At 37.9% G+C, this 19,656-nt stretch overlaps 1 protein-coding gene across 28 annotated transcripts in view; it reads left to right on the forward strand.

The window, feature by feature from the left end:
• ZNF438 (zinc finger protein 438) overlaps nt 1-19,656 on the forward strand; it is a 291,111-nt gene that overhangs the window by 28,427 nt on the left and 243,028 nt on the right. For all 28 annotated transcript variants that reach the window (XR_012330457.1, XR_012330456.1, XR_012330458.1 and 25 more), the window contains one exon: nt 11,903-11,963. The gene's annotated coding sequence lies outside the window, so the exon portion shown is untranslated. The remainder of the gene's footprint in view (nt 1-11,902; nt 11,964-19,656) is intronic.

Consider the following 19,656-nt stretch of genomic DNA (forward strand, 5'->3'; position numbering starts at 1 on the left):
CCCGGTCCAGGAGGATCCCACATGCCGCAGAGCGGCTGGGCCCGTGAGCCATAGCCGCTGAGCCTGCGTGTCCAGAGCCTGTGCTCCGCAACGGGAGAGGCCACAACAGTGAGAGGCCCGCGTACCGCAAAAAAAAAAAAAACACAAAAAACCCAATCTGGAGAACTGAGGGCCCAATCTGGAGAACTGAGGGCCCAATCTGGGGAACAAATGGGAGGGTGACAAAAACACTATAGGCTTTACATCTAGTTGGATTTGTTCAAGATTCTGGAGGAATTGGTATTTCTTAGAGACTGTGACAGGGCAGGGATGGGAGTTGGTGATGTATTGTAGAAATCACTTCAGTGATATTCAGTCTAGGTGGCCATTGTCATTGCTTTGATAATTTGGATGAAATTTGGAGATATGACTGTGAAATTTGGAGATATGAACATCCGATTCCAATGTTATAGCATATATAACATATACCATATATACCTATGTCTATATCTATATTTATATCTATATGTAGATATAGACATATTTGTTCATTTGGTTGTTCTTTGAGAAGTTTATGCAAACTTAAAAACAAATTACGGTTGTCGCAAAGCTGCCATCTTTGCGATATGTAAATTTTATTTAAAAATTTTAAAGGTTAGCTTATTCATCCATTGTTCTTGAAAAACACACATCTGCCAAACATTTGATAGCAGTTGTATGTTCCAAGCCTGCACTGGCCATGTGCTAAATAACCACCAGCCACGTGTGGCTATTTACATTTGAATTTAAATTTGTTAGAATTAAAATCAGTTAAAAATTCAGTTCCTCAGTCGTGCTGGCCACATTTCAAGTACTCAGTAACTGTATGGGACAGTGCAAATATAGGATATTTCCTTATTATATTGACAATAATTTAGTCAGATGATGAGCATATAACCTCAAATTCCTGTTTTTAAAAAAATCCAAAAATGTTCCTTAAAAAGTGTTTTTATTATAAAATAAAACAAAGGTATGAAAATCCCCCAAATCAGATATATGATTTAATGAATTATTACAATGCCAGTAGCACCCAGGTCAAGAATTAGACCTTCATGAGTCACCCTTGAAATTCTTCCTTGTGTCCTGTGTCAATCACAACCCTCTCTTCTCTCCTAAGTAAGCGTCATCCCAAATCTTCGTAGTAATCACTTGCATTTTTCTTTTTATAATTTATGGATCCAGTTTGTTTCCTTCAACACTATCGTTTGGTTTTAACCAAAGTAAAAACATTTTTATTCAGATACAATTTCCATGCTGTAAAATCAATCCATTTAAAGTATACAATTCCGTGGTTTTCGTGTCTTCTCAGAATTGTACAGCCATCACCACAGTCTAGGCTTTAGAACATTTTTGTCACACCAGGAAAAAACATGTGCCCCTTAGCAGTCATTCCTCTTCCCCACCCTCCCAGTCACCCCAGCCCTGGCAACCATTAATCTATTTTCTGTCTCTATAGCTTGCTTATTCTGATTTTTCATGTAAATCAAGTCACACAACATGTGGTCTTTTGTGTCTGACTTCTTTCACTTAGTGTAACACTTTTGAGGTTCATCCGTGGCATAGCATATATTAGTATTTTATTCCTTTTTGTTGCTGAAGACTGTCCCATTGTACGGATATGCCACATTTTGTTTGTCCATTGATCAGCCGATGGACGTTTGGGTTGTTTGCACTTATTGGCTGTTATGAATAATGCTGCTGTGAGCATTTACATACAAGTTTTTGTGTGGATGTATGCTTTCATTTCCCTTGAATATATACTTAGTAGTGGGAATTGCTGGGTCAAGTGGTACTCTATGGTTTAACCTTTTGAGGAACTGCGGAACTGTTAGAAAAACAGGCTACACCATTTTGCATAACCAACAGCAATGTAGAGGGTTCCAGTTTCTCCACATCTTCATCAATATTCGTTATTATCTCTTTTTCATTATATCCATCTTAAAGGGTATAAAGTAGTATCTCATTGAGTATCTAATTGACTGTAAATGTATTATGGTTTTCTTTTTTTAATTTTTTTAAAAAAATTATTTATTTATTTATTTTTGGCTGTGTTGGGTCTTTGTTGCTGTGCGCGGGCTTTCTCTAGTTGCCGCGAGTGGGGGCTACTCTTTGTTGTGGTGCGCGGGCTTCTCATTGCGGTGGCTTCTCTTGTTGCGGAGCACGGGCTCTAGGCGCTAGGGCTCAGTAGTTGTAGCACGCGGGCTCTTGAGCGCAGGCTCAGTTGTTGTGGCACATGGGCTTAGTTGCTGCACGGCATGTGGGATCTTCCCAGACCAGGGCTTGAACCTGTGTCCCCTGCATTGGCAGGTGGATTCTTAACAACTGCGCCACCAGGGAAGTACCTGTATTATGGTTTTCATCTGCATTTCCCCAGTGGCAAATGACGTTGAGCATCTTCTTAATGTGTTTATTAGCCATTTGTAAATGTTCTTTGGAGAAACATCTATTCAAATCCTTTGCTCATTTAAAAATTTTAAATTATAGTTATAAAATAATGATAATTTTGATTATATAATTGTTTACCTTTTTATTAAAGGCTTACAGAAGTTCTTTATAACTGATACCAGTCCCTTTTCAGATATATGATTTACAATTATTTACTCCCATTCTGCGTTTTTTCCCCCGCTTTCTTTATATTATCATTTGCAGTACAAAATATTTTAATTTAGATGGATCCAAATTTATCTATTTTATCTTTTGTCACTTGTACTTTTGGTATCATATTTAACAAACCATTGCCTAATTCAGGACCATAAAGATTTACTGCTCTGCTTTCTTCTAAGAGTTTTATAGTTTTAGCACTTACATTGAAGTCTCTGATCCATTTTTAGTTAATTTTTATGTAAGAAAAGGTCCAACTTTATTTTTTTTGCATTTGGACATTCATTTGTCCCTGCACCATTTGTTGAAAAGACTGTACTTTGCCAATTAAATTGTTTTGGATGGCACTCTGTCAAAATTGATTATAAATGTAAGAGTTTATTTCTGAACTCTTAATTCACTTCCATTGTTTTACATGTTTGTCTTTGTATCAGTACCATAATGTGTTGATCACTGCAACCATATAGTAAGTTTTGAAATTGGGATACGTGAATCTTCCAACTCTGTTCTCCTTTTTAAAGATTGTTTGGCTATTCTGGGTTCCTTGCATATCCGAATGAGTTTTAGGATGTTTTTAAATTTCTGCAGAAAAGGCAGCTTGGATCATTATAGTAATTGTGCTGAATATGTAGACCAATAAGGGGAGTATTGATATCCTAACAATATTAAGTCTTAACAACCCATGAATGTAGCATGTTTTGTCTTTAATTTTTTCCAACGTTTTATAGTTTCCAGTGAGTGAGTCCTGTACTAGTTTTGTTAAATATTGAATATATTCCTGAGTATTTTATTCTTTTTGATGTGATTGTAAATGCAGCTCTTTTCTTAATTTCATTCTTTTATGTTTGGGTTGGTCATTGCTGTTGTATAGAAATAGAATGAATTTGTATGTTAATCTTATATCCTGCAACCTTGTTGAACCTGGTTATTTGTGTTTAATAGTTTGTTTTTTTTTTAGTTGGTTCCTTAGGATTTGCTATAAATTCATATCATCTATGAAGAGATAGTCATACTTATTCCTTTCTGGATGCTGATTTTGTTTGCTTGGTTTTTTTTCTTACCTGATTACAATGGTTAGTTACACCTGCAGTGAAATGTTGAGTAGAAATGGTAAGAAATAGAACATTGTATTCTTTTTTTTTTTTTTTTTTTTTTTTGCGGTAAGCGGGCCTCTCCCTGCTGTGGCCTCTCCCGTTGCGGAGCACAGGCTCCGGACGCGCAGGCTCAGCGGCCATGGCTCATGGGCCCAGCCTCTCCGCAGCATGTGGGATCCTCCCGGACCGGGGCAGAAACCCATGTTCCCTGCATCGGCAAGCGGACTCTGAACCACTGCGCCACCAGGGAAGCCCGAACATTGTATTCTTGTTCCTAATTTTAGGAGTGATCCATTCAGTCTTTCACTATTAAGTATAATATTAGCTGTGATTTTTTTTTGTGTGGATGCCCTTTGTCTGGTTTAGGAAGTTCCTTTCTATTCCTGGTTTGTTGAATGAGTTTTATGACAAGACTGTTGGATTTTGGAAAATGCCTTTTCTCAATTGATATGATCATGTGCCTTTTATTTTTTCTTTTATTAATTTGGTTTGCTAATATTTTGTGGAAGATTTTTGCATCAATAGCTATAAAGAATATTGGTCTGTAGATATCTCGTGATGTCTTTGTCTAGCTTTGGTATCAGAGTATTACTGGCCCCTGGCCCCATAGAAGTATTATCTCCTTTTTTTTTTCTTCTTTCTTTCTTTTTTTGGGAAGAGTTTGTCAAAGATTGGTATTAATTCTCATTTAAATGTTTGGTCGAATTTACCAGTGAAGTCCTTTGAGTCTGCACTTATATCTGTTGGAAGTGTTTTTAATCACCAATTCAATCTCTTGCTATAAGCCTTTTTAGAGATTCCGTTTTTTCTTCAGTTTTAGTAGTTTGTATTTTTCTAGGAATTTGTTCTTTTCCTCCAAGTTACCCACTTTGTTGTTGTACAGTTGTTCATAGTATTCCTTTATAATACTTTTTATTTCTGTATAATCAATAGCAATGTCCTTTTATTCATTTGTAATTTTTGTGTTCCCTCATTTTTTCCTTGGTCACTATAACTAAAGGGTTGTCAGTTTCGGGGATCTTTTCAAAGAAACCATTTTTGTTTTCATTGATTGTCTTTTGTGTTTTTCTGTTCTTTATTTCGTTTGTTTGCATTTTAATCTTTACTGTTTCTTGCTGCTTGCTTAGGTTTAGATTGCTCTTTTTTCTTGGTTCTTAAGATGGAAGTTCAGGTTATTGATTTAAGATCTTTCTTCTTTTATAATATAGGCATTTACAGCTATAAATTTTCCTCTAAGCACTGCTTTCTTTAGCTACATCCCATAGGTTTTGGTATGTTATATTTTAGTTTTCATTCATCTCAAGGTATTTTCTAATTTCCTTTACGATTTCTTCTTTGTTTCATTGGCTACTTACCAGTGTATTGTTTTATTTCCATGTATTTGTGAATTTCCAAAATTTCCTTCTGTTACTGATTTCTGATTGCATTCCATTGTGGAATGGATTTTAGTCACATGATTTTAATCACTTTAAATTCTTGAGGGTTGTTTGTGGCCTAGAATATGGTCTCTTTTAGAGAATGTTTCATGTGCACTTGAGAAGACGGCCTTGTGTTGTTGGGTGGAGTGTTGTATAGATGTCTGGCAGGTCTAGTTGGCTTACACTTTTATTCCAATCTTCTATTTCCCTGTTGTTTTTTTCCTGGTTTTTCCATCTAGTGTTGAAAGGGGATAAGAAGTCTATTATCATTTTTGAATTGTTTATTTATTCTTTCAGTTCTTCTTCCTCCGTTGTTCTTGTAGCTTTACCGCCCATTTTGGCTGCTTTTCTTACAGTTGCTGTTTCATCGTGTGTCACTTTCTATCCTTTTACTTTCAACCTATTTGTATCATTGAACCTACCGTCTCCTGTAGACAGTATATAGTATATAGTTGGGTTTTTAAAAATACCCTCTGATAATCTCCGCCTTTTGATTGGATTGTTTAGTCTATTCACATTTAATATTATTGATATGGTTGGATTTACACCTGCCACTTTGCTTTTTGTTTTCCATAGGTCTTATGCCTTCTTTTGTTCTTTTTTTTTTTTTTACTGTCCTCTTTTGAAATAAGTGAATCTCTTCCAGTGTGGTATCTTAACTCCTTTAATAATTTTTAAATTATACATTTTGAATTAGTTTCTTAGTGTTTGCTCTAGGGCTTACAATATAGCTCTTAGCTTAAGAGAATCTACTTCTGATTTTTACCTACTTTCAGCAAAATTAAGAAACTCCTCTCCTGTATAGCTCTATTTCTCTCTCCTTTTTTTTTTTTTGCTACTACTGTTATCTATATTACGTCTATATATTGTAGAAACCCAACAATATATTATTATAGTTTTTCTTTTATGTAAGTCTTTTAAAGAAGCTGAGAGAAGAAAGGAGAGCAGGTGCATATTTATGGAGTTAGTTATATTAACTTTTCTACTTTTCACCCACCTCATATATTCTGTGGGTCTCAGTTACCATCTGGTGTTGTTTCCCTACTCCAGCACAAGGCAGGTTTGCTCTCATCTGCTTCCTCTGTGTTACTATCATCAAATATATAAAATTTTACATGTTGTTATTAGCCCAACAATACACTTGTATGCATACTGTTTCATTGAATTGTTCTGTAAATCAGTTAAGAGAAGGGGGAGAAATATGCAATGGTAGTCTCTTTTGTAATTATGTACATAATTCTTGGCAGTCTGTTTTTTGTGTGCATTCAAACTACTGTTTGGTGTCATTTGCTTTCAACCTGAAGAACTCTTTTCAGTATTTCTTATAAAGCAGATCTCCTAGCAACAAATTCTCTCAGTTTTTGTTTTTCTGGGAATGTCTTGGTTCCACCTTCGTGGTTGAAAGATAGTTTTGCTGGATGTAAGATTCTTAATTCACAGTTTTTTATCTTCAGCATTTTGAATATTCAGTCCTACTACCTCCTAGTTTCCTCTGCTTCTCATGAGAAGTCAGCTGTCAGTCTTATTGGGGTTCCTTGTATGTGAAGAGTCATTTTTCTCTTGCTGATTTCAAGATTTTTTTCTTTGCTTCTCAACATTTTGATTATATTTTGTCTGGGTGTGGATCTCTTTATATTTATCTGGTTTGGAGTTTGTTGAACTTCTTAGATGTGTAGATTACTAATGTTTTTCATCAAATTTGGGGAGATTTCAGCCATTATTTAAATCTTCGTTCTGTGCCTTTCTCTTTTTCTGTGGTGCTCTGTTCATGTTTCTTCATTCTTCTTTTCTCCCCATTCTTCAAATTGTATATAATCTCTATCAATATATCTTCAAGCACTCTGATTCTTTCTTCTTCCAGTTCATGTCGACTCTTGGGCGCCTATAGTGAATTTTCCATTTCAGTTATTGTACTTTTTCAGTTATTGTACAATTCCAAAATTTCTATTTGCTGCTTTTTTTCTGTAATTTCCTTATCTTTATTGATATTCTCTATTTGCTGAAACATTGTCATTATACTTTTCTCTAATTCTTTATCCATGGTTTCCTTTAGTTCTGTGAACTTATTTGGAATAGCTGATTTGAAGTCTGTCTCTGTTAAGTCTAACATCTGGGCCCCTTTAGAATCAGTTTGTGTTGCCTGCCTTTTTTTCCTGAAAATGGGTTTGCTGCTTCTTTGCACATTTTGCAATATTTGTTGAAAGCCGGGCATTTTAAATAACATGTAGCAACTCTGTGTAGTGATCACCTTGGGAATGGGGGTTAATACTGTTTGCTTGGTTATTTATATATATTTTTAGTGACTTGGATGAACTGACTGTGTGAAAGCTGTTACCTCCAGTGGACAACATTGGATGTCTCTACTCAAATTTATTTTCTTGTTTTTTCTTTTATCTTTACTACCCAAGGGTTACCCCTTGGTCAGATAAGCCACTCATTGGTTAAAGGCTGTGCTTATACCCTCCTAGCCAGTTAGAATTTTACTCTTTACCATTAGACGTGCATGTGGCTTGAAGAGTGCTATCGCAGTTGAAAGAGTTTAGGTATTACCCAGTCATACAGTTCATAAAGGAAAGGCAGGATAAATTCTTGAGCTTTTTCTTTGATTTAATAGTTTTTAAGAATGATTAATTGGTTCTCTATCATCTCTTGAAGATGACCAATTATTAAAAAAATTTTGAACTCTTAGAATTAAACGTTTGATGGGTTTTAATCCATTTCAGTTATTATCATTAATGAAGCTCAAATTATTCCATCTTTGGCCAGTGGGAGCCTTTTGAGATTGGCTCCTGAGTCCTAGAATTAGCCATTTCTCTAAGAAGCTCTGGTCTCTAAGGGATGCTCAATGATGCTGGATTGGCCTTTGTTTGTAGGCCTTTTCTGTAATCAGAGTTAAGAAATATATGCACATATTTAAGATAAAATAAAATACCTCACAAGGTCATATTGATGCTTCCAATTAAAACTCTAGACTACAGTGTATTTGAATCTTCCTTCTATATCTCCTTTTCTCTGTGCCAAGAATCCTGGTTTTTCAAAGACACAAGTGATTATAGAATTAGAAAATCCCATAATTATTCATTTATTTTTATCCCGTATTACACATGCAATAGTCTCAGAATGACAACAGTAATACTACTGAAAACATTAAAAAGCATACTTTTGCTTATACTCTCACCATCCTTACAGCATTTAGGACTGGCAGTGTCTTCTGAGACATTGTTTGTTTAGCAGAATGAAATGTTTGCTTAGCAACATTTTAGAGCACCTTCTCTTTCTCAGACTCCCTGCTACAAAGGAGGAAGAGACACAACCTTGTTCTCTAAAAGCTGGGCTGTTGGGTTACGTGGTGTCATTCCGGTATAGGAAGGCATGGCCCCAAAATCTGGGTTTTTCTTCTTCTTTAAAGGTACTGTTAATGATGTAATTGCATATTTCCTAAAATAAAACTCTTTCATTTTCTGCTCTTGTCAGGGAGCAGCTTCCATTGGGTGGAGATGCTTGATACTTCCTAATCTCTGTTACCTAGTGTATTAGTCAGGTTGTGCAGAGAAATACAGCTAGCAGGGGATATATCTATATATCTATGTATGCTATCACGGCTTTTGTGGATGCACTATAGATAGATGGATGGAAAGACAGAAAAATAGGATATACTAGCTAGCTAGATAGATAGGGAGAGGGAGTTAGTTTTTATGTTAAGGAACTGGCTCACATGATTGTGGGAGCTGGCAAGTGTGAAATTTGTAGAGTAGGCCAGCAGGCACAAATTTTAGGTAAACATGGATGATGTAGTCTTGAGTCCAAAATTTGCAGGGCAGCCCAGCAGACTGGAAACTCAGGCAGGTTTCTGTGTTGCAGTCTTGAGGCAGAATTGCTTCTTTCTTGGGAAAGTTCAGTCTTTGCTCTTAAGGCCTTCAACTGATTGGTTGAGGCCCACCACATTATGGAGAGTAACCTGCTTTAAAGTCAACTGATTGTAAATGTTAATCACATCCACAGGGACTGTCACAGAGACACATAGACTAGTGTTAGACCAAACAGCTGGGCACCGTAGTCTAGCCAAGTTGACACATAAAATTAACCACCAAGGTTAGGTTAACCATTTAATTTAGTGCCCAAACTGAGATTCCTTTGAGAATAAGAATTACTGAAAAATAATAAAATTGTATAATTTTATTAGTTGACTAACAGATTTATTTTTATTGTATTTTAAAAACAAGTTTATTTCTGAAAAACGTTAACATATTTCCATGTTAATATTTAAAAAAACCCCAAAACATCACAACAAACATCACAACAAAATTATTTCATACTGATTTTTTTCAACTTTAAAAAGACCATAAATAGAATTCTCAGTAGAAGCCCATATACATTATTTAGTTTCTTAGTCATAATTTGTCTGTAGTACTGGGTCTCTGTATGTTTCTGAAAGGAATGTAGTTTTGAAACACAGTTGTATTGTTTTTAATTGTTTCGTAAAATTATAGTCTTCAAAGTTTCATTTTATGATTACTAAACTTGAAATTTGATTCTTTTCAGTAGTTACTAATTGCTGTAAATCATAATCTTTAAATTTGAGAATATAATATCTGTATAGATACTAAGGTACCTGGTAAGTTCAAAGCAAATTCTACTAAATTGAGGTCATTCTCAATTTTGATTTTTTTTTAGTAGTTTAACAGGGAAATATTCCAGCCCATATATTTTCACAGGTACTGTCTTTTTACTCTATTTAGAGTACCTTTATTCAATGACATTTTTACAAGAGAAAGCTTGTCAGATAAGTTGTATTTATTTAGAAGTCTTCTGAACATTTTACCAGATTTTTTTTTTTGTTTTAATTTTTAAAATTTTTATTCATTTATTTTTGGCCACACTGCATGGCATGCGGGATCTTAGTTGCCTGACCAGGGATCGAACCTGCGCCCCCTGCAGTGGAAGCATGGAGTCTTAACCACTGGACTGCCAGGGAAGTCCCCCATTTTACCAAATTTAGATGCTGCTAGATTGTAAGCATTTGGAAGTCCATTTCATCCTGGTACAAAGTATAAACTTATCTAAGTAAAAAAACTGGTTCTCTGTATAAATTAAATCTGAATTAAAGATTTCCAACTGACTGAACAAAATGAAGCCAAGATTTAGAGTGCTCAGCTGAAAAAATTTCAATGCTATTGATGATTTTACTAAGTGAGTCTTAAAAGCCTCCAAGATTTCTAAGATATGTAGCAACAAGAGAAAACAGGTACTGCCATGTTGGAGTAGTATTTTTTTTTTTTTTTTTTTGCGGTACGCGGGCCTCTCACTGCTGTGGCCTCTCTCGTTGTGGAGCACAGGCTCCGGACGCGCAGGCTCAGCGGCCATGGCTCACAGGCCTATCCGCTCCGCGGCATGTGGGATCTTCCCGGACCGGGGCACGGACCCGTGTCCCCCGCATCGGCAGGTGGACCCTCAACAACTGCGCCACAAGGGAAGCCTGGAGTAGTATTTTTTTTTATTCAACATTATCTTTGTCACATGAGTGACAGTTTCTTTGTGTGTGTGTGTGTGTGTGTGTGTGTGTGTGTGTGTGTGTGTTTAAATATTTGTCAGTTGTGATTGTTAGACTGTCACATCTTTGGTGGATGTAATTGTGGGACGCGTTTGCTTCTACTTTGGTCATATTTTGCCGTTCACATGGTATCTCTTGACACTGATAGAAAGCTGGCATGACTTAAGTGTAAATTTCTTCTGCTAATAGAGCCAACAAAATAACAGCTGCCACTTAATTTTAACTATGTAAACAAGACACTTTGTAATCAGAACTGAGCAAGATTAAAGACTAGTCATTTGATCTAAATGAAAAGTCATGCTTTATAGAATAATATATAAAACACCTTCTTCATCTGCTTTTCTGCAATTGGTATCTTCGAGCTACTCATAGTTGGGGCAGCAGCATTTTGAATATTTTTTCCACCTCCACCGAAGACTGCAGGATTTAGCTGTCCCTCGGCCTCTCCTGTCCAAGTGCACTTCCTTTTTCTGCCCATGGTTTGGGTGCTGACTTTGAGAACGAGGTGTCAGTTATAGCCCATCCAGAGAGAGGTCTTTCACGTTCAGCCACAGGTTAAATTGACAATTGGATTCACTGTGTGTGTATCTCACAGCACTCACCAAGATCCGGGCACAGCCTGGAAGTAAATGTTCCGGCTTATTATAACACTCTCGTTAAAAAAAATCGCTAGAAAGTGGAGAATCCAGGACAAATAATAAATTGCGGGGGTGGGGACACTGTGACAATGGACCTAAGTTGAGACTGTCTCAGTCAAACTGACACACATGGTCGCTTTACCAGACACGTGTCTTTTCAAAAATCTCCTAACCCCAAATTCCTGATTACTGTTTTCCCCTCACAAAGGCTGTGCCCTCAATGTGATTCACTTGTTTGTGACTACTTAGTAATTTCCACAGCATTACGCACGTGGAAAAGAATGTGAAACATTCTTATTAGTCAGTTTTATTCATTGTAGCACTTCCTTCTTTCTAGAACATTTTCTGTTTATCTTAAAACTTGTATTAAATTTTGCATGCCTTCATTTTTAAACATTTTTAAAGACATGTAATAAATTTATGGTATTGTTCTTCCTTAAATTAGTTCTTTTGTTATCTTAATAAAATATCATACAATAATTTTTAAAATTTGGGAATGAAAGGAATACAGTTGTTAACATATATTTGATAAAAATGGATTATCTGAATATGATTATGATAATACTTTATATTCTATTACAGGATTAAATTAAAAGGATTTACCATACATCTTATGACTCTTTACTGGAGCCTTGGGAGATAGGTAAGTGACAAGCATTTTTTGAAGAGATATTTCTGAAACATTAAATGATTTGATCTCATAGGTTCCTGACAAAGTAGACAATGGAGTATATCTTACTTCAGTGATTTACCTCTTTTTCTCCTCAGTAAAAATGGTAGAAATACCGTGTTTACATGAATGTAATGTAACATTCTCTGGTATCCAATAAATCATATTTTCCAGGGAGTTTTAGGTTTATTTTGTATAATAATTATACAGAGAACATTGTCAATAAGAGAAACAAGTTAGGCATATTTCAAAAGTTAAAGCCCTAAAAAAATCGTTAAATGCAAAGTGGTGTCCTGGATTGTATCTTAGAACTGAAAAAAGACATCAGTGAAAAGCAGGTGAAATCCAAGTAGAGTTTATAGCTTAGTTAATAGTAAATGTACCAATGTCAGCTTCTCAGTATTGACAAATGTACCATGGTAGTGTAAGATGTTAACTTTAGGTGGAATTTGGTGAAAGGAATACAGAAACTCGGTAATATCTTTGCAACTCTTCTGTAAATCTAAAATTATTCCAAAATAAAAATTTTTCTTTAAAGCCAAAAAAAATCGAGATTTATTTGAAAATTATAGTTTAGAAGTAGCTTTTCTGTGTAATACTTTGAAAACTCAAAATAATTAATTACCTTTAGAAAAACCCAGATGCCGTGCATTAGAGATGCAGGGAAATATGTGACGATAGGTTTCACTTTTCAGTTCATGGGAGGCGTGGGATTTCATTTTCTTGACATTGGCCTGGTGTCCATGAACATCTCCTTGAGCTCGGTTACAGACTTGCTCTTTGATTCCTTTAAGGTACTTGTGTGTTCTTTGGTAGTTTAGTACTGCTCTTTCTGTTAACATAAGCAGGCCCTTTCCACGGTTCCCAGTGTACCACTTTTTTCTTTTTCTTTTCTTTTCTTTGATGTACTGTTAGGGGCAAAAAGGCCAGTGATGTGACTCCGTGGTTTGGAGTTGAGACCCTTTTAGGGTGGTTTTGTTCAGTCACATCTACTTGAGCTTCTAGGTCAGGCGCTGGACTCAGCTGACCTCTCGTTAAAGAGCCATTTCTGTAGTTGAGCTGAAATAATTGATTGCTGTCAGATAATTGAAATTGTCAGTTTCCAAAATGAACTCTGGCAGTCTAACTCTTTTAAATTTCTATAAATATTAAAAGACTATAAGAAGGGAGCTCCGTAGTTTGCTGAACTATTACATAGCTTGTCATTAATAAAAGTAAAATAGCCCTGCCGGCCTTTAAATGGTCTCCTGCTGCTGCTGCCAACTTTAGTGATTTTAGTTAAACTTAAATTTCATGAAGGGAAATAGAAGTAGATTCTACTTAAAGGATACAGGCGTTTAACACAGCAGACCCAGGCCTGGATGACTTCTGCAGGATGGTTGTTAGGCTTGGAGAGTTCTGTTTTGCTTGATGATATTTGTTCAGAATTGGTGTTGTAAATTCTGTTGGCATGAGATTGATATCTTTACTTCTTAGTGATGTAGCATAATTGTGCCAACCTTGGTAGGAAAGTTCAGAAAAAGGGAGGAGCATTTTTTCAGGACAAGTTGAAATTCCATTGATCAAATTATAGTCCACACATAAAATCAAGCAAAAAAGCTTTTTATTCTTCTGTGCTCGAAGAGCCTTGCAAGTGTTGTTTCTGGAGACATGCTTTACCACTCAGCTGGCTGGCTGTTACTTTATGGTCACCTGAAGTATAAATGGGGGTAGCTAATAGGCACTGAGCGCTTTCTATGTACCAGGCACTTTGTTTACAGTGATCTCATTTAATCTGCACAAACACCTATGAGCTAGTTTGGAACTCCCATCATACATGAGGCTGGAGGGTAACAGATGTCTCCAGGGCAGCCCTGAAGGTGTGGGGCAGAAAGAGCCGATTGCCACGGTGTGCAGTACCTACAGTTTAGTACCTGGTATTGCCAGCTTCCAGGGAATCCTGAGTCTGTGGACACGCGGTAAACTTCAGATTACAACAACTCTTCTGGGTAAAAGGATGTCTGATCATACCGGGTGACCTAGAGCGGACTCCCCCCGGGGTAATGGGCCTGGAGTGGAGTCTCTGCTGCCCGTCGCAGCCGTGCCCTGGCTCATCCTCTGGTTCCCAAGCACGTCAGTTGTTCTCTGTCACCTGATGAATTGCCGAACAGTCACGCATTGTGTGCTTCATTGATCAGACGCCAGGAACTCTTGGCAGCTCTGGGGAGCGTGATCTCAGCGTGCCTCCTGGTCGGCGCTGGGCAACTGCAAGCTGTTAGTGGGGGTGAGAACTTGGATCCAGAAGCCAGGACCCATGCCAGGGGCCAGGGGCGGGGTAACTGAGCAGCGGGCATGTGAAATGGAGGTCTCCAGACTCGGTCAGCTGGCCAGGAGGCAGGAGGAGAGTTGCACGTGACTCTGAAAGGTGGTCTTTGAAGAAGATTATGACGTCTGGCTGTGGGTTTTGTACTTTGTAGATATAAAATACTCCCAGTTGCTTTTTGAGGAATAACGAGAATGTTGCCAACTTACACATCATAGTGCTTGTTACGATGGGCAGAAACCACTCTCTCTGAAGCTTTTCCCCGTCAGCTCTAGCCATGTCTTTCTGTGGCCTAAATCTCCAGTCCTTCTTATACTTGACAGCAGGATTACGCACGCAGGATTACAAACTCTCCTTCTCGGTCTCCTCTTCTTCGTGGTCTCTGACGGTTGGTGTCCTTCAGGGCTCTGTCCTTGGTTGCCTTCGCTGCTTATTCTCCATGTGATCTCATGCGTCCCTCACTTTAAATACCGTGTGTCCCCCCAGTTTATTTCTTTGCCTTGATCTCTCCGATGAGCTCCAGGCTCCTATCCGTCTGCCTATCCAACGTCTCTATTCAGAAGCCCAGTAAGCATTTCAGACTTATGTATGTGCAGCGGGACGCCTGGTCTCTCTTCCCCAGACATGCTCTCCAGCTTACTCAGTGGTCCACTCAGTTGCTCGGGCCAAAACCTAGAAGTCGTCTTTGACTTTTCTCTTTGCTTCTTAACCCACATCCAGTCTATCGGGGGCTTAGATGTCTTCCTTTCAAAATATATGCCTTTGCTGCCATCGCCCCCACTGCTACTCTAGTCTAATTATATATTGTAACTTATAATCACCATTGTGAGTTACCTAGATGACAGTAATAGTCTCCTCGCTGGCCTTCCTTATCTCTAGTCCGTGCTCCATATAGCAGCGAAAGTAGGTTTTGTTTTGTTTTGTTTCGTTTGTTTGAGTTTTAATGTTAAACAGTTCCTGTCCTTCCCCTGTTCACAGCCCTGCAGTGTCTGCCCACTACACTCAGGACAAACTCCTCACCCCGTTCTACCAGGCCCTGCATGTTCTCCCTGCTGCCTTTTCGCCTGCCGTTCTCTGTGTGCTCATGTGGCTCTATAGCCACAGTTGCTTTCTTGCTGTCCCGTAAATTCTCCAAGTCCATTCAGAATTGGCTAAATCCCTCCTACCCCCTACCCTATTCCCTCATCCTGACCATTTCAGCTTTTAACCTGGTGCCAGTGGAGGTAGATTTAGAGAGAAAAGTACATTTCTAAGGCTCTGTAGCACATGTAGTGGGAGAGGTCAGAGGTCACCCTAGAAGTTTTGCAGTCTCGTTGTTCCAAGTTTCTGTAATTTGAATTGCTCTCAAGCGTAAGAGGGCCTGGAGATGTAGAGCTGCAGAAAGACGTTGCTAGAATTGATGGGGAGAAGTTGCAGAGAGAGAGGTTTCTGAGGAGAGAGAACATTCTATAAGCAGTAGAAGGAATAAGTTGGTAACAGTGACATCTGCATATAAATAGACCGGGCTGCTGCAGAGGACAGTGGGTTCTTTGTCACTGACGGTGTCAACTTGAGGCTGATCTACCTCCTGGGGTGTTGCAGAGGAAGATGGGCTAGAGTGGGGGAGGGGAGAGTGGTTTTTCTCACCAGAGCTGGTCTCCCCAACTCTGAGATTATATCCGTTTTCAGAATCTTCTTTTTTCAGACGACTCCTCCTGTCTTTGTATTGGGAAGCTTTCATCCATAAATTATAAAGGTGAACTTCTAGGTGAAGTTCCCAGCATTTGAGGTGAAAGAAGAGCTCCTATCGAGGTACTCAGGTGGACAAAGTCCTCATCTAAGGCGTTTCCTTGGAGGCATTTTTCTTTCTTTCATTTTTCAATTTAAAATTTATTTAGATTGATATTAGGTCTAAAATAAATAATATACACATACACAAATTCTGTAATAGATTTTAGTTATTAAACAAAAGTGTACTGAGTCTCAGAAGTAAAGAGCATGATATTTGGAAATGGCCTTTGGCCAGAGTTTGCTAGAAATGGAAAGTTCATCCTACTCTGATGCCAGAAGCGCTTTGAGAAGGACTGACTGTGCTTCCCTGTGTCATCGATGGTGATCCAGCCATTCCCTTCTCTTCTCTTGCAAAGACAAAAATAGGATTTAAATAATAGAGAACTTTAAGTTATAAGCGCTTTTAGTTAGACCCCAGAAAGTCTATTAATGCAAATTCCAGTTTCTTATAACCACTGAACTGTGGAACTTGGAATTAGTGATATAGGAAGGAATGATTTTCAGGCACTCTGTGATACTAAAGTACTTTATACTTGATTGCTCTGGTAACTAGCGCCTAAGTAATAGGATGACACATTTAAAGATCGCCCGCAGCCTGACACAGGTGCCTGTAGCGCCAGGGTCCGGTCCAGCCCGCCCCCGTGCATATGCTGGTGCACTATGTGAAATCAGCGTTCTAATGAAGACACCGTTCTGCCTCTAAGGAAGGCCTGAACTCTGTAACATGTTTCCACCTAGAATCTCTCTGGTTTCTCTGTCTTCTCCAGGCTTCTGACTTTGCTCCCCTCTTTCCCATTAGAGCGACCTCTGTCTTTTAGATTTGACTCCTTCTTCTTCTCTTTTTTTTTTTTAACGGATATTATTATTTTTAAAAAATCTTTATTGGAGTATAATTGCTCTACAATGGTGTGTTAGTTTCTGCTGTATCAAAAAGTGAATCAACTGGACGTACACATATATCCCCATATCTCCTCCCTCTTGCGTCTCCCTCCTACCCTCCCTATCCCACCCTCTAGGTGGTCACAAAGCACCGAGCTGATGTCCCTGTGCTATGTGTCTGCTTCCCACTAGCTATCTGTTTTACATTTGGTAGTGTATATACGTCCATGCCACTCTCTCACTTCGTCCCAGCTTTCCCTTCCCCTCCCCATGTCCTCAAGTCCATTCTCTACGTCTTTATTCCTGTTCTGCCCCTAGGTTCTTCACACCCATTTTTTTTTTTTTTGATTCCGTATATTTGTGTTAACATACAGTATTTGTTTTTCTCTTTCTGACTTACTTCACTCTGTATGACAGACTCTAGGTCCATCCACCTCACTACAAATAACTCAATTTCATTTCTTTTTATGGCTGAGTAATATTCCATTGTATATATGTGCCACATCTTCTTTATCCATTCATCTGTCGATGGACACTTAGGTTGCTTCCATGTCCTAGCTGTTGTAAATAGAGCTGCAATGAATATTGTGGTACATGACTCTTTTTGAATTATGGTTTTCTCAGGGTATATGCCCAGTAGTGGGATTGCTGGGTCGTATGGTAGTTCTATTTTTATTTTTTTAAGGAACCTCCATACTGTTCACCATAGTGACTTTATCAATTTACATTCCCACCAACAGTGCAAGAGGGTTCCCTTCTCTCCACACCCTCTTCAGCATTTATTGTTTGTAGATCCTTTGTATTTCTGCAGTGTCAGTTGTTACTTCTCCTTTTTCATTTCTAATTCTATTGATTTGAGTCTTCTCCCTTTTTTTCTTGATGAATCTGGCTAATGGTTTATCAATTTTGTTTATCTTCTCAAAGAACCACCTTTTAGTTTTATTGATCTTTGCTATTGTTTCCTTCATTTCTTTTTCATTCATTTCTTTTTTTTATTAACTAAAGTCCATGCTTCATTCAGATTTTCTTATTTATTTTTACATCTTTATTGGAGTATAATTGCTTTACAATGGTGTGTTAGTTTCTGCTTTATAACAAAGTGAATCAGTTATACATATACATATGTTCCCATATCTCTTCCCTCTTGCATCTCCCTCTCTCCCACCCTCCCTATCCCACCCCGCTAGGTGGTCACAAAGCACCGAGTTGATCTCCCTGTGCTATGCGGCTGTTTCCCACTAGCTATCAATTTTATGTTTGGTAGTGTATATATGTCCATGCCACTCTCTCGCTTTGTCACAGCTTACCCTTCCCCCTCCTCATATCCTCAGGTCCATTCTCTAGTAGATCTGTGTCTTTATTCCTGTCTTACCCCTAGGTTCTTCATGACATTTTTTTCTTCTTAGATTCCATATATATGTGTTAGCATACGGTATTTGTCTTTCTCTTTCTGACTTACTTCACTCTGTATGACAGACTCTAGGTCCATCCACCTCACTACAAATAACTCAATTTCATTTCTTTTTATGGCTGAGTAATATTCCATTGTATATATGTGCCACATCTTCTTTATCCATTCATCCAATGATGGACACTTAGGTTGTTTCCATCTCCTGGCTATTGTAAATAGAGCTGTAATGAACATTTTGGTACATGACTATTTCTGAATTATGGTTTTCTCAGGATATATATATACCCACTAGTGGGATTGCTGGGTCATATGGTAGTTCTATTTGTAGTTTTTTAAGGAACCTCCATACTGTTCTCCATAGTGGCTGTACCAATTCACATTCCCACCAGCAGTGCAAGAGTGTTCCCTTTTCTCCACACCCTCTCCAGCATTTATTGTTTCTAGATTTTTTGATGATGGCCATTCTGACTGGTGTGAGATGATATCTCATTGTAGTTTTGATTTGCATTTCTCTAATGATTAATGATGTTGAGCATTCTTTCATGTGTTTGTTGGCAGTCTGTATATCTTCTTTGGAGAAATGTCTATTTAGGTCTTCTGCCCATTTTTGGATTGGGTTGTTTGTTTTCTTGTTATTAAGCTGCATGAGCTGCTTATAAATTTTGGAGATTAATCCTTTGTCAGTTGCTTCATTTGCAAATATTTTCTCCCATTCTGAGGGTTGTCTTTTGGTCTTGTTTATGGTTTCCTTTGCTGTGCAAAAGCTTTGAACTTTCATTAGGTCCCATTTGTTTATTTTTGTTTTTATTTCCATTTCTCTAGGAGGTGGGTCAGAAAGGATCTTGCTGTGATTTATGTCATAGAGTGTTCTGCCTATGTTTTCCTCTAAGACTGTGATAGTTTCTGGCCTTACATTTAGGTCTTTAATCCATTTTGAGCTTATTTTTGTGTATGGTGTTAGGGAGTGTTCTAATCTCATACTTTTACATGTACCTGTCCAGTTTTCCCAGCACCACTTATTGAAGAGGCTGTCCTTTCTCCACTGTACATTCCTGCCTCCTTTATCAAAGATAAGGTGCCCATATGTGCATGGGTTTATCTCTGGGCTTTCTATCCTGTTCCATTGATCTATATTTCTGTTTTTGTGCCAGTACCATACTGTCTTGACTACTGTATATTTGTAGTATAGTCTGAAGTCAGGGAGCCTGATTCCTCCAGGTCCGTTTTTCGTCTCAAGATTGCTTTGGCTATTCGGAGTCTTTTGTGTTTCCATACAAATTGTGAAATTTTTTGTTCTAGTTCTG

This window comes from Tursiops truncatus, chromosome 2 (genome assembly GCF_011762595.2).
Source record: "Tursiops truncatus isolate mTurTru1 chromosome 2, mTurTru1.mat.Y, whole genome shotgun sequence".
Taxonomy (NCBI): Eukaryota; Metazoa; Chordata; class Mammalia; order Artiodactyla; family Delphinidae; genus Tursiops; species Tursiops truncatus.